This window comes from Pleurodeles waltl, chromosome 5 (genome assembly GCF_031143425.1).
Source record: "Pleurodeles waltl isolate 20211129_DDA chromosome 5, aPleWal1.hap1.20221129, whole genome shotgun sequence".
Classification (NCBI taxonomy): domain Eukaryota; kingdom Metazoa; phylum Chordata; class Amphibia; order Caudata; family Salamandridae; genus Pleurodeles; species Pleurodeles waltl.
Window position 1 is genome coordinate 33024804 of NC_090444.1, and position 15316 is coordinate 33040119.

Consider the following 15316-nt stretch of genomic DNA (forward strand, 5'->3'; position numbering starts at 1 on the left):
CCATCAAATGAGAGATTAGAAAAGGGAGAAGCTTCCCAGTCTGACTCAGGAGAGTTCCTTGAGAAAGTTGGGGAGGATTCTTACAAGGGCCTGCCCCCTAGCAGGGCACCTAGTGATGCTGGTAGTGATAGAGGTACCCATAACAGTAGGGCATCCTTTATCCCTAGAGGCCAGGTTACCAAGGGTCCAGACAGTTAGGGACAAGTCCCCCTCTGAAACTTCACACATTTCCTCTGTGTCAAAGCATTCATAACCCACCCACCCTGAGGATAACTTGTTAGAAAGGGAAATCAAAAAGTTGAGGGTTGAAGAGACCAGACTGAAGATTAAACAGCAGCAGCTGGCCTTAGATAGGGAATGCCTAGACATAGAGAGGGAAAGACAGAGGTTGGGGTTAGTTCCCCATGGTGGCAGCAGCAGTATTCCTGATAGTAATCCTGTTAGAGAGCAAGATTCCAGGAATCTGCACAAGATAGTCCCCCCTTACAAGGAGGGGGATGACATTAACAAGTGGTTTGCTGCACTTGAGAGGGCCTGTATGGTACAGGGGGTCCCTCAAAGGCAGTGGGCTGCTATTTTGTGGCTATCATTCACTGGAAAGGGTAGGGATAGGCTCCTTACTGTTAGAGAAAGTGAAAACAATAACTACAAAGTTTTGAAAGATGCACTCTTGGATGGATTTGGCTTAACCACCGAACAATACAGGATTAAGTTCAGAGACACCAGAAAAGAGTCTTCTCAAGACTGGACAGATTGTGTGGACTGTTCAGTGAAGGCTTTGGAACGGTGGTTGCATGGCAGTAAATTTTCTGACTATGAAAGACTGTAGAATCTTATTCTGAGAGAGCATTTTTTTAACAACTGTGTGTCTGACTTGTTGCACCAATACCTAGTGGACTCTGATCTGACCTCTCCCCAAGAATTGGGAAAGAAGGCAGACAAATGGGTCAGAACAAGGGTGAACAGAACAGTTCATACAGGGGGTGACAAGGATGGCAAGAAGAAGGATGGTATAAATTTTACCTTTGCCAGGCAGGCAAAGGTAAAAGCAGTGCCAAGTGGACCTCTTACAGGGTGCCCAAAGAGGAGTTCAAAGGGGCTGAAGCCCACTCCTTTCTGGGGTACCTCTATGTAAGCAAAAAGAAGGCAAGGTAACAGGACATCCCATCTCCTCCTGAATTTTTCAGGGAGTCCCATTATCATACCTTTGAGAGTTTTATGAAACCTCTCAACCAGACCATTTGTTTGTGGATGGTAAGGGGTGGTGAACTTGTAGGTAACACCACACCCCTTCCACATTGCTTTTAGGTATGCAGACATGAAGTTGCTACCTCTGTCTGACACCACCTCTTTAGGAAAACCCACTCTGGAAAAGATTCCCAGGAGGGCCTTTGCCACTGCAGGAGCTGTAGTGGTCCGTAGAGGAATTGCTTCAGGATATCTTGTGGCATGGCCCACTACCACCAAGATAAATCTATTGCCTGAAGCATTTGGAGGGTCAAGGTGGCCAACTATGTCAACCCCTACTGTTTCAAAGGGCACCCCAAGCACTGGTAGTGGAATTAGAGGGGCCTTTGGAGTGCCACCAGTCTTGCTACTGGCTTGGCAGGTCACACAAGATTTACAAAAGTATTTTGTGTCCTCTGACATATGAGGCCAGTGAAACAAGGGGACAAGTCTTTCCCAAGTTTTCGTCTGGCGCAAATGCCCAGCCAAAGGAATGTCATGTGCTAGGGTGAGAAGAAACTCTCTGTACTGCAGGGGAATGACCAATCTCATGGCAGCTCCAGGCTTTGGGTCCCTTGACTCTTTGTACAAGAGGTTGTCTTCCCAGCACACCCTATGACTGTCACTGATATCCCCATTCTGCTGTTTGACAGCTTGCTGTCTGAGACCCTCTAATGTGGGACAGGATTGCTGTGCCACACTCAGCTCTTACCTGGCAGGCCCCCCGCCCCCAAAAGCTCAGCAGTGTCTGCTGCCAGCTCCTCTGGTGTAGGTTCTGCACAGGGAGAGAATTCCTCTTCCTCAAAAGGGGAATCATCTGTAGAGGGAGGGATAGTGGGTCGGGATTTACCCTTACTACCCCTAGTTTTTGGGAGCACTTGGTCCATTGTTCCAGGATCCAAGTTTCCCTGTCCTTTTTGCTTTTTGGCCTGAGCCCTTGTTAAAGCAAAAATATGCCCAGGAATGCCCAGCATTGCTGCATGAGCCTCCATCTCCACTTCTGCCCAAGCTGATGTTTCCAAATCGTTTCCTAGTAGACAATCTACAGGTAAATCAGTGGCTACCACAACTTTCTTTGGACCAGTACCCCCCCCCCAGTTGAGATTCACAACAGCCATGCGGTGGCTAAGCGTGTTGTTATGAGCATCAGTCACTTGGTACTGGAGACCAAGTAGGTGTTGATCAGGGTGGACCAGTTTTTCTAACACCATAGTTACACTGGCTCCTGTGTCCCTGCAGGCCTCAACCTCAACAGCATTGATTAGGGGTAGTTGCTTGTACTTACCCATATTAAGGGGACAAGCAACCAAGGTGGCAAAATCAAGGCCACCATCAGAGACTAAAACAGCCTCTGTGGTCTCCCTAACAAGACCAACCCCAACTACAGGCCCTCCAAAGTGCAGCAAACCACTTATTAATGTCATTCCCCTCATTGTAAGGGGGGACTATCTTGTGCAGATTCCTGGAATCTTGCTCTCTAACAGGATTACTATCAGAAATACTGTTGCTGCCACCATGGGGAACTAACCCCAACCTCTCTCTTTCCCTCTCTATGTCTAGGGATTCCCTATCTAAGGCCAGCTGCTGCTGTTTAAGCTTCAGTCTGGTCTCTTCTACCCTCAGCTTTCTGAGTTCCCTTTCCATCAAGTTATCCTCAGGGGGGGTGGGTTGGGAATGTTTAGACACAGAAGAAATGTGGGAAGTTTCAGAGGGAGACCTGTCCCTAACTGTCTGGACCCTAGCAACCTGGCATCTAGGAGTGAAAGATGCCCCACTGGTGTGCGATCCTCTAACACTACCAGTGTCGCTAGGTGGCCTATCAGGGAGCAGGACTTTGTAGGAACCCTCCCCAGCTTCCTCATGAAACTCCTCTGAGTCTGACTGGGAAGCTTCCCCATTTTCTAACCTCTCCTGAGATGGGCCAGACTGGTTCTCGTCATCTACAATGAGCATGTTAAAGAGAAACTCTTTTGTAGGATTCTTACCTATACACAAACCTCTATCCAGGCAGAGACCCCCCAAACCTTTATAGTTTAAACTCTCATATGTTGCATTAACAGTTTTGGGAGTGGGCTCTACAACAGACATGATAGTATAGGTTTAAGGATAGTGAGAGAAAACGTTTTAGAACTTAAGAAAGCACAGAGAAAAACCTTTTTCAAACTTTGGGGAAACTTTTAGAAGTTTTCAAAACTTTTCAGAAACTTTGTTAAAAGTTTTAGAATAGAAAAGTAAACTGTTTTGTTTTAATGTACATATACTGAACTATTTGGTACATGATTTTCTTATGAAAAGCACCAAATGACAAAGTGGTAAAGCAGTTTCAAGTACTTATCCCACCGCTGCACCACCAATGTAGGAGGCTGGTCTGGCTTATAGTAGGTACCTTGTGGTACTTACACCTTGTGCCAGGTCCAGTTATCCCTTATTAGTAGAATAGAGGTGTTTCTAGCAGCTTAGGCTGATAGAAGGTAGCTATGGCAAAGCAGCTTAGGCTGAACTAGGAGACATGCAAAGCTCTTACTATACCACTTATATCATATAGCACAATATCATGAGAAAACACAATACTCAGTTACTAAAAATAAAAGTACTTTATTTTTATGACAATATGCCACAAGTATCTCAGTGAGTACCCTCAGTTAGAAGGTAAGTAATATACACAAGATATATGCACACAAACCCAAAACAGGTAAGTAACAGTAAGAAAAGTAGTGCAAACAATGTAGAATCACAATAGGATGCAGTAGGTAGACATAGGCCTAGGGGCAACACAAACCATATACTCCAAAAGTGGAATGCGAATTACAAATGGACCCCAGGCCTACGGGAAGTTGTAGAGGGTCGCTGGGACTGTAAGAAAAAAGTAAGGGTGTCCAAAATACCCCACCCCAAGACCCTAGAAAGTAGGAGTAAAGTTACCCTACTACCCCAGAAAGACAAAATAGTCGTGATAGGGGATTCTGCAAGAACCACAAGCACCAGCAAAACACTGAAGGTGGATTCCTGGACCTGAGGACCTGTAAAGGAAGGGGACCAAATCCAAGAGTCATGCTAGTGTCCAGGGAGGGGCAGGAGCCCAGGACACTCCGGATGAAGGTGCAAAAGGGCTGCCTCCAGGTGGAAGAAGCCAAAGATTCTGCAACAACGAAAAGGACTAGGAACTTCTCCTTTGGACTGCAAATGTCCCACGATGTGCTGAAGGTTGTAGAACTGTTTCCTGGCAGAAATACCACAAACAAGACTTGCTAGCTTCAAGAGTCATGGTTGAGGATTTTGGGTGATGCTGGGGCCCAGGAAGGACCAGGATGTCGCCACTTGAAGGAGGAGATAGAAGAGGTGCTCAGCAACTTGGAGAGTGCCCACAGAAGCAGACAGTATCCGCACAAGTACCAGAGCAGGCACTTGGAAGATCTGAGGACAGCGGTCAACTCAGAGTCACAAAGGAGGGGCCCACGACGTCGGAGTTTAACTCAGAGGGTTGAGCACAGCAGGAAGGATTGCTTGGGACCCATGCTAGGCTGTGCACAAAGGAATCCTTGGAAAAGTGCACAGAAGCCGGAGCAGCTGCAAATCACGCAGTACACAGGTTTGCTGTTTGGCGTGGGGAGGTAAGGACTTACCTCCACCAAATTTTGGCAGAAGGGCCACTGGACTGTGGGAGACACTTGGACCCAGCTCCTGTGTTCCAGGGACCACGCTCGTCAGTATGAGAGGGGACCCAGAGGACCGGTGGTGCGGTCTTTTGGTGCCTGCATTAGCAGGGGGAAGATTCCGTCGACCCACAGGAGATATCTTCTTGGCTTCCAGTGCAGGGTGAAGGCAGACAGCCCTCAGAGCATGCACCACCAGGAAACAGTCGAGAAAGCCGGCAGGATGAGACTCTACAATGTTGCTGGTAGTCTTCCTGCTACCTTGTTGCGGTTTTGCAGGCGTCCTGGAGCAGTCAGCGGTTGATCCTTGGCAGAAGTCAAGAGGGAAGTGCAGAGGAACTCTGGTGAGCTCTTGCATTCATTATCTGAAGAATACCCCAGAGGAGAGACCCTAAATAGCCAGAAAAGGAGGTTTGGCTACCAAGAAAGGAGGATTGGCTACCAAGAGAGGTAAGAGCCTATCAGAGGGGGTCTCTGACGTCACCTGCTGGCACTGGCCACTCAGAGCAGTTCAGTGTGCCCCCAACACCTCTCAATACACGATGGCAGAGGTCTGGGACACACTGGAGGAGCTCTGGGCACCTCCCCTGGGAGGTACTGGTCAGGGGAGTGGTCACTCCCATTTCCTTTGTCAAGTTTCATGCCAGAAGAGGGCCAGGGGATCCCTGAACCGGTGTAGACTGGCTTATGCAGAGATGGGCACCATCTGTGCCCATCAAAGCGTTTCCAGAGGCTGGGGGAGGCTACTCCTCCCCAGCCCTTCACACCTATTTCCAAAGGGAGAGGGTGTAACACCCTCTCTCAGAGGAAATCCTTTGTTCTGCCTTCCTGGACCAGGGCTGCCCAGACCCCAGGAGGGCAGAATTCTGTCTGAGGGGTTGGCAGCAGCAGCAGCTGCAGTGGAAACCCCGTAAAGGCAGTTTGGCAGTACCCAGGTTCTGTGCTAGAGACCCGGGGGATCATGGAATTGTCCCCCCAATACCAGAATGGTATTGGGGTGACAATTCCATGATCTTAGACATGTTACATGGCCATGTTCGGAGTTACTATTGTGACGTTACACATAGGTAGTGACCTATGTGTAGTGCACATGTGTAATGGTGTCCCCGCACTCACAAAGTCCGGGGAATTTACCCTGAACAATGTGGGGGCAAATTAGCTAGTGCCAGGGTGCCCACACACTAAGTAACTTGGCACCTAACCTTCACCAGGTGAGGGTTAGGCATATAGGTGACTTATAAGTTACTTATGTGCAGTGAAAAATGGCTGTGAAATAACGTGGACGTTATTTCACTCAGGCTGCAGTGGCAGTCCTGTGTAAGAATTTCCTGAGCTCACTATGGGTGGCAAAAGAAATGCTGCCGCCCATAGGAATCTCCTGGAACCCCAATACCCTGGGTACCTAAGTACCATAAACAATGGAATTATAAGGGTGTTCCATTGTGCCAATGAGAATTGGTAAATTTAGTCAGTAGCCTGCAGTGACAATTTTAGAAAGCAGAAAGAGCATAAACACTGAGGTTCTGGTTAGCAGAGCCTCAGTGATACGGTTAAGCACCACACAGGGAACACATACAGGGCATACACTATGAGCACTGGGGTCCTGGCTGGCAGGATCCCAGTGACACATAGGCAAAAACAAAGATACATACAGTGAAAATGGGAGTAACATGCCAGGAATAATGGTACTTTCCTACACATGTTAATCTCCATAGGGATTTTGAACAGGAATAGAGGCCAAACTGCTGGACAGAATTACACCACATTTGGCAGAAAGCTATCTCTTGATACAAAAAGAGCCCTTTTTGTTATTTGTTGTAAATTCATTCAGTATTTTTTAAAATATTAGAAAAAGGAAATTTGTATATAAAGGGACATGAAGGCTCCACAGACCCTCTTGATCTTGTGCTGAGATCTGATTGGCTGCCAACCTGAAACTGTTGGCAGCAATCTCGGGACTTGGCTTCTGCTGAGTCCCTGAAAAAAGATATAAAATAGGAGAAGGGGCCAGGGGAGGGACACCCTGACTCCTTAGCTGTGGTGCTGGGATCTCCGATGGACCTCCCAAGGGCAAAAAAGTACTTTTTATAAAACAAAATTGATGCAAATTCATGACAGAGTCGCAAATCCACAGCAAACATTAAAAAGAAAAGCAAATGTGGTCTTCGGTGCTTGTTTTAAGGAAAGCCCCCATGTGGGCCAGGGCCCGGGGGCATGTTAAAAATAAAGGAGGAGGCACACCGGGCCCTCCTCCTGGGCTTATTTATGCCCTGGGGAGAGCCAGGTCCCCGGGGATTATATTTAATTTAATTATAAGCAGTGTGTTGTATGGCCCCTCCGAGCCCCAAGGACCTGCACCACCCCAGGGCTAACATTCAATTAATGTGGGGGCCATGTGCCCTCCCCCACAGCCACAGCGACTGCCACCTCCTGGGGACTAAACAATCGATGTGGGGGGGGGGAGTGCCAGGCTTGCTTATACCTTGCTTGCTAACTTTGCCACCCTTTTGATGAATCTCAACGAGACTTTGTAGACCTATTCCCATTTGTACATTGACTGACAATGCAAAGGTTTGTGGTGATTTGTTAAGCAGGTGCAAGGAAAGAAAGGGAGACCCAAAACACGTTTTCCAACAATGCATTTTCCATTGACATTTATATCAAATGAGGCAGCAAAATAGCTGAAAGGATTTTTTTTTAAATTGGCAGAAATATAGAATATAGTTTATAAATGGTAATTTTTGTCAGTAGATTAAAATTGGTTTAGTAGTAGTTATAAGGCACAAACTCTTAGTGATATATTGAGTCATGGTATACCTTGGTACATGCCCATGACAAAACTCAATGGGTCTCATTAGGTGGCTGGCGGTCATGAGACCATCAGCCCCGCGTGGCTGCCCTGACCGCTGCCAGTTTACGCACCGAACTCTGCCATTTCCGCCAGGTACAATATTCCCGTCAGGTTGGCGGCAGTCCAGGTTGGAATCAGCCAGGACGGCGCTGAGCTCGGTTTCCGCTGGTCAGCCCAGCAGGAAAGTCGTAATGGGTCCGACGGGGAGTAGCCAGTGTGGCATCAACCGCGCCATCCGAAGTTCCGCCACGCTCCTAATCAGGCTCCATATGATTTCTTAAGGCAGGCCCTTACGAAAGGAAAAAGCTGCCCTGTTGTTTTCGCCACGTAGGCTTTGTTCTGAGTTTGACACTGATATATAGCATTAAACTGCTTGTTAAGTGCAAAGGAGGAAGCTTAATGAAGTCTGCATAGTTAGGGGAAACTAGTTTAATTCATTTATATATTTCTAAAAAATGTTGTGGAGTACTGCAGTACTACTGTGAAATACCTAGAAGGTATTGCAGTACTTACATACATTTTAAGAAAAATGTATAAGACAAAATAGAAAAATAGACAAAATAGAATTACACTGTAGTCCACTCTGCGCCAACCTTTAAAAAAAATATATGCATTATATATGTGTGTGTATATGTATATATACATGGACATATATATATATATATGCACACACACACATATATATTTATATATTGTTATAGTTATGCATTTATATAGGTTGTACATTTAAAAATATTACCAACATATTTACATCTACAACAATTTTCAAAAATAATGTTAACAGTAAAAAACAATTATAAAAACACGTAACAAAATAATTCAATATTTATAATTAAAAATGTAAGTTTACAAAACAGCTTTATAAAAATAGTACAAAAATCAAACAATAGAAATAATGTGGAAAATATAAACAAGCAGCATTAAATAGCAATACAAAATCACTATAAATGCAGGTTAACAAACATGATATAAAATAATTCATTTTCAGAAAACTATTTAACTATTACAACTCCATCCTATTAGGCAGTAAGGTAAGTGGAGGGGTTATATTTACCGTTCCCACTCAAGTCTAACAACAGTAGGAAAAGCATTGGACTCCGGAGGGGTTAGTTATACTATTCCCACTCCAGCCTACGCAGCAGTAGGGCTGGTCTCGGGGGGGGCGTTAGGTTAACTATTCCCACTCCAGGCTAAGCAGCAGTAGGGTTGGTCGCTGGGGGGTTAGGTTTACTATTCACACTCCAGTCTAAGCAGCAGTAGGGTTGGTCGCTGGGGGGTTAGGTTTACTATTCCCACTCCAGTCTAAGCAGCAGTAGGGCTGGTCTCTGGGGGTTTAGGTTTACTATTCCCACTCCAGTCTAAGCAGCAGTAGGGCTGGTCTCTGGGGGTTAGGTTTACTACTCACACTCCAGTCTAAGCAGCAGTACGGCTAGTCTTTGGGGGGTTAGGTTTATTATTCACACTCCTGGCTAAGCAGCAGTAGGGCTGGTCTCGGGGGGGCGTTAGGTTAACTATTCCCACTCCAGGCTAAGCAGCAGTAGGGCTGGTCTCTGGGGGTTAGGTTTACTATTCCCACTCCAGGCTAAGCAGCAGTAGGGCTGGTCTCTGGGGGGTTAGGTTTACTATTCCCACTTCAGTCTACGCAGCAGTAGGGCTGGCCTTTGCGGGGCTTTGTTTACTATTCCCACTCCAGTCTAAGCAGCAGTAGGGCTAGTCTTTGGGGGGTTAGGTTTAGTATTCACACTCCAGGCTAAGCAGTAGTAGGGCTGGTCTCGGGGGGTGGGGGGTTAGGTTTACTATTCCCACTTCAGTCTACGCAGCAGTAGGGCTGGCCTCTGCAGGGTTAGGTTTACTACTCACACTCCAGTCTAAGCAGCAGTAGGGCTGGTCTCTGGGGGTTAGGTTTACTATTCCCACTACAGCCTACGCAGCAGTAGGGCTGGCCTCTGCAGGGTTAGGTTTACTACTCACACTCCAGTCTAAGCAGCAGTACTGCTAGTCTTTTTGGGGGGTTAGGTTTAGTATTCACACTCCTGGCTAAGCAGCAGTAGGGCTGGTCTTGGGGGGGCGTTAGGTTTACTATTCCCACTCCAGGCTAAGCAGCAATAGGGCTGGTCTCTGGGGGGTTAGGTTTACTATTCCCACTTCAGTCTACGCAGCAGTAGGGCTGGCCTTTGCGGGGTTATGTTTAATATTCCCACTCCAGTCTAAGCAGCAGTATAACTGGTCTCTGGGGGGTTAGGTTTACTATTCCCACTCCAGTCTAAGCAGCAGTAGGGCTGGTCTTTGGGGGGTTAGGTTTAGTATTCACACTCCTGGCTAAGCAGCAGTAGGGCTGGTCTCGGGGGGGCGTTAGGTTTACTCTTCCACTTCAGTCTACGCAGCAGTAGGGCTGGCCTTTGCGGGGTTATGTTTACTATTCACACTCCAGTCTAAGCAGCAGTAGGGTTGGTCGCTGGTGGGTTAGGTTTACTATGCACACTCCAGCCTACGCAGCAGTAGGGCTGGTCTCTGGGGGTTAGGTTTACTATTCCCACTCCAGGCTAAGCAGCAGTAGGGCTGGTCTCTGGGGGCTTAGGTTTACTATTCCCACTTCAGTCTACGCAGCAGTAGGGCTGGCCTTTGCGGGGCTTTGTTTACTATTCCCACTCCAGTCTAAGCAGCAGTAGGGCTAGTCTTTGGGGGGTTAGGTTTAGTATTCACACTCCAGGCTAAGCAGTAGTAGGGCTGGTCTCGGGGGTGGGGGGTTAGGTTTACTATTCCCACTTCAGTCTACGCAGCAGTAGGGCTGGCCTCTGCAGGGTTAGGTTTACTACTCACACTCCAGTCTAAGCAGCAGTACGGCTAGTCTTTTTGGGGGGTTAGGTTTAGTATTCACACTCCTGGCTATGCAGCAGTAGGGCTGGTCTTGGGGGGGCGTTAGGTTTACTATTCCCACTCCAGGCTAAGCAGCAATAGGGCTGGTCTCTGGGGGGTTAGGTTTACTATTCCCACTTCAGTCTACGCAGCAGTAGGGCTGGCCTTTGCGGGGTTATGTTTAATATTCCCACTCCAGTCTAAGCAGCAGTATAACTGGTCTCTGGGGGGTTAGGTTTACTATTCCCACTCCAGTCTAAGCAGCAGTAGGGCTGGTCTTTGGGGGGTTAGGTTTAGTATTCACACTCCTGGCTAAGCAGCAGTAGGGCTGGTCTCGGGGGGGCGTTAGGTTTACTCTTCCCACTTCAGTCTACGCAGCAGTAGGGTTGGTCGCTGGTGGGTTAGGTTTACTATGCACACTCCAGCCTACGCAGCAGTAGGGCTGGTCTCGGGGGGTGGGGGGTTAGGTTTACTATTCCCACTCCAGCCTACGCAGCAGTAGGGCTGGTCTCGGGGGGTGGGGGGTTAGGTTTACTATTCCCACTCCAGTCTAAGCAGCAGTAGGGCTGGTCTCTGGGGGTTAGGTTTACTATTCCCACTCCAGTCTAAGCAGCAGTAGGGCTGGTCTGTGGGGGGTTAGGTTTACTATTCCCACTCCAGTCTAAGCAGCAGTAGGGCTGGCCTCTGGGGGGTTATGTTTACTATTCACACTCCAGTCTAAGCAGCAGTAGGGTTGGTCGCTGGGGGGTTAGGTTTAATATTCACACTCCAGTCTAAGCAGCAGTAGGGCTGGTCTCTGGGGGTTTAGGTTTACTATTCCCACTCCAGTCTAAGCAGCAGTAGGGCTGGTCTCTGGGGGGTTAGGTTTACTACTCACACTCCAGTCTAAGCAGCAGTAGGGCTGGCCTCTGGGGGGTTATGTTTACTATTCACACTCCAGTCTAAGCAGCAGTAGGGTTGGTCGCTGGGGGGTTAGGTTTACTATTCCCACTCCAGTCTAAGCAGCAGTAGGGCTGGTCTCTGGGGGGTTAGGTTTACTATTCCCACTCCAGTCTAAGCAACAGTAGGGCTGGTCTCTGGGGGGTTAGGTTTACTACTCACACTCCAGTCTAAGCAGCAGTACGGCTAGTCTTTGTGGGGTTAGGTTTATTATTCACACTCCTGGCTAAGCAGTAGTAGGGCTGGTCTCGGGGGGCGTTAGGTTTACTATTCCCACTCCAGGCTAAGCAGCAGTAGGGCTGGTCTCGGGGGGCGTTAGGTTTACTATTCCCACTCCAGGCTAAGCAGCAGTAGGGCTGGTCTCGGGGGTGGGAGGTTAGGTTTACTATTCACACTTCAGTATATGCAGCATTACGGGTGGTCTCCGAAGGGGTTAGGGTTTAGTATTCCCACTCCAGTCTAAGCAGCGGTAGGTATGGTCTCTGGATAGGTTAGGGTTTAGTATTCCCACTCCAGGCTAAGCAGCAGTAGGGCTGGTCTCGGGGGTGGGAGGTTAGGTTTACTATTCCCACTCCAGGCTAAGCAGCAGTAGGGCTGGTCTCAGGGTGGGAGGTTAGGTTTACTATTCACACTTCAGTCTACGCAGCATTACGGGTGGTCTCCGAAGGGGTTAGGGTTTAGTATTCCCACTCCAGTCTAAGCAGCGGTAGGTATGGTCTCTGGATAGGTTAGGTTTAGTATTCCCAGTCCAGCCTAAGCAGCAGTAGGGCTGATCTCTGGATAGGTTAGGTTTAGTATTCCCACTCCAGTCTAAGCAGTGGTAGGTAGGGTCTCTGGATAGGTTAGGTTTAGTATTCCCACTCCAGTCTAAGCAGTGGTAGGTAGGGTCTCTGGATAGGTTAGGTTTAGTATTCCCACTCCAGTCTAAGCAGAGGTAGGTATGGTCTCTGGATAGGTTAGGTTTAGTATTCCCACTCCAGTCTAAGCAGAGGTAGGTAGGGTCTCTGGATAGGTTAGGTTTAGTATTCCCACTCCAGTCTAAGCAGCGGTAGGTATGGTCTCTGGATAGGTTAGGTTTAGTATTCCCACTCCAGTCTAAGCAGAGGTAGGTATGGTCTCTGGATAGGTTAGGTTTAGTATTCCCACTCCAGTCTAAGCAGCGGTAGGGCTGGTCTCTGGATAGGTTAGGTTTAGTATTCCCACTCCAGTCTAAGCAGTAGTAGGTATGGTCTCTGGATAGGTTAGGTTTAGTATTCCCGCTCCAGTCTAAGCAGCGGTAGGTTTCACTATTCACAAAACAGTGTAATCAACAGCACAACAAATGTAGGACTTTGGAGGGACCCCAAAAACAATCCACCTCCTAATCATTTTGTACACAGTATGTAAATACACAACATCAAATACACACAAAATTCATATTATAGATAAAAACACATACTTTACACTTATAAAAATAATACATCCATAACTAAGCTAAAATAAATAAAATACATTTAAATACAGTTTACTTCCCTACCACACAAAAACTGTAATACTAAAAAACATAGCTTACATATCAAATACAATTGATTTAACAAAAACAAAAATTGTAAGTAAAAATGCACTGTACACATATTATTATTAAAACAGCTAATGGTAAATTATTGAATAAACATATAATGTAAATAATATTTGCAACAATAAAAAATAAATATTTATTAGCTGAGGAGTCAGAGGTGCAAAAACCTCTTTTTGAGTGTAAGAGGATAGCTGGAATTAGATAGTAAAAAGACACATTTTAAGGTCTTTCCTGAATCTAATCAAGGAGGTCGCTGATTTTAAATGGAGGGGGAGCCTATTCCAGAGTTCAGCTGTGCCCAGTAAAATTCCTGCCTTCTAATTTGTCAGTTTAAACCGGGGAATGCTGATGTTTTTGCTGAGCTCAGTGCTCTAGTAGGGGAAAGCCATTTGAAATATTCAGGGCTCACGCCAGATAGGGCCTTATGGGTGATGCAATGGGCCTCGAAATTGATGCGTTTTTTGGTGGCAACCATAGAAGTTTGTGTAGTGATTGAACTTTGGGATCCCTAGTAGCACCGTTCAGCTGCATAATGCAACAACCTGCTACTGCAACAGAAAGAACTAATAAACATTTTAACATGTTAATATACATTTAAAAGAACACATACGTTTAATAACACATTAAACTTAAATTCATAAAATGGGTATTAAACAATGAAACTATTTAAAAAAGTATAAATCAATTCAATAATTAATTTACAATACAACGATGAATTAACAATTATGTTAATTCTAATTTACATTACTTCCCACTCGATTCCCTTACAAACTCAGCAATCTGCTACTACATTATAAATTACTAACTCCATTAAGAAATAAAGTGAACATTTTAAATTAGAACATATAAGACAAAAATTAACAGGTATACTAACAATAATAACTCATGAAATTACTAATATAAAATTGAATAAAAAAATAATGTTTTACAACCAGATTATAATTGCAAAATACATCAAAAGAAATTATTTAAATTATTATGTACCAAAAAACCACAGTGTTTTTCACAACCATATTCCATGAGGTGATATTTCTGCACTAACAATATTTTTAACACAATATTTATGTTCAGAATATTGAAAAGTTAATATTTTGTCCAAGCCCCATCTGTAGCAGCGCAGATCATCCAATACTGCCATGTGTCACCAGTCATTGATGGCTTTTGATGTGGTTCTTGTGAGGGGGCTGCCTGCAGAAGCTGAGGAAGGCGCGGGGGATGGGGAACAATGAGGCGCTCTGAGGTGATTGACACCTACTGGGACCAGCAAGGACCCATGTGAAGCAGCTGGGGTCAGCGTGATAAATAGAGCGGGACCGTGAAGGAAGTCTCTCTTGAACCCATGTGCGGTGGGGGGCAGTGTGGGAGGGATCTGAGAGGCCCGGTGGTACCCGGAGGCAAGGGTCATCTCTAGGTGTGCCCAAGAGGACCCGGGCTATGGTGTGTAGCTTTGCTGTCTCTGCAGCATGGTCAGATGCCAGGGAGGTAGACAGGGGACGATTGTGTTGAGTTGATCTAGCTGAAATGGCATTCCTGCTTTTTCTGTGATCTTGTGAGAAATGGTTGGAATCAAGAGGTGACCAGTGCACGCACTAAATGCCTTGGACCCACCAGCCTTGGACCCACCAGCCTTGGACCCACCAGCCTTGGTTGTGATGTGTCTGGTGCTATAAATATAGATCCTGAGTATCTTGGTTATTTTCTGCATTGTTCTATTTTAATGTTATGTCTGCTGAGCCATTAATTTCTTCCATTTAATTAATTTCTACATTGATGGTGGAAAGTGCCTCCTAAGTGCCAGTTGTTATTACTGGAGAGCAGTATCGCTCTTGTTGCTCACTCACGCTCACATCTGTTATTCTCTCATTCTGCACCCACCCAATTTCTTCTGGTCCTTCTGTCTTGCAGTAGAGCGAGAAATATTTTACAACCCCAAAGTGCAGAGCTCTGCTGCTGTCCACCATAAAGCAAAGAGCTGTGCTGGTCTACAACATGCCTTTCAAAAGGATGCTGAGCCATTCCAGACTCCTGCAGCCTCTCTTCTGAGAACCACTCACTGCCTCCGTCCGGCTGAAAAGAATCAGATGCTGTCTCAAAAAGGTATGTATGTGTCCAGTATGTGTACTATGGATGCAGAATAATGGAGGGTGGTCCACGTGCACCAGGAACCTGCAGGTTGTGAGGGTGCGAGTGAGGTGGAATGAGCAGAGCCATGGGCTCATGATCAGTTGGCTG

The 15316-nt window shown here is 46.5% G+C and overlaps 1 long non-coding RNA gene across 1 annotated transcript in view; it reads left to right on the plus strand.

Annotated features, from left to right (window-relative positions):
* LOC138297193 (uncharacterized) overlaps window positions 1-15067 on the plus strand; it is a 29484-nt gene extending 14417 nt beyond the window's left edge. Inside the window, exon 3 of the long non-coding RNA XR_011203927.1 lies at window positions 14990-15067. This is a non-coding gene — a long non-coding RNA (uncharacterized lncRNA). The remainder of the gene's footprint in view (window positions 1-14989) is intronic.
* The last annotated feature ends 249 nt before the right edge of the window (window positions 15068-15316 follow it).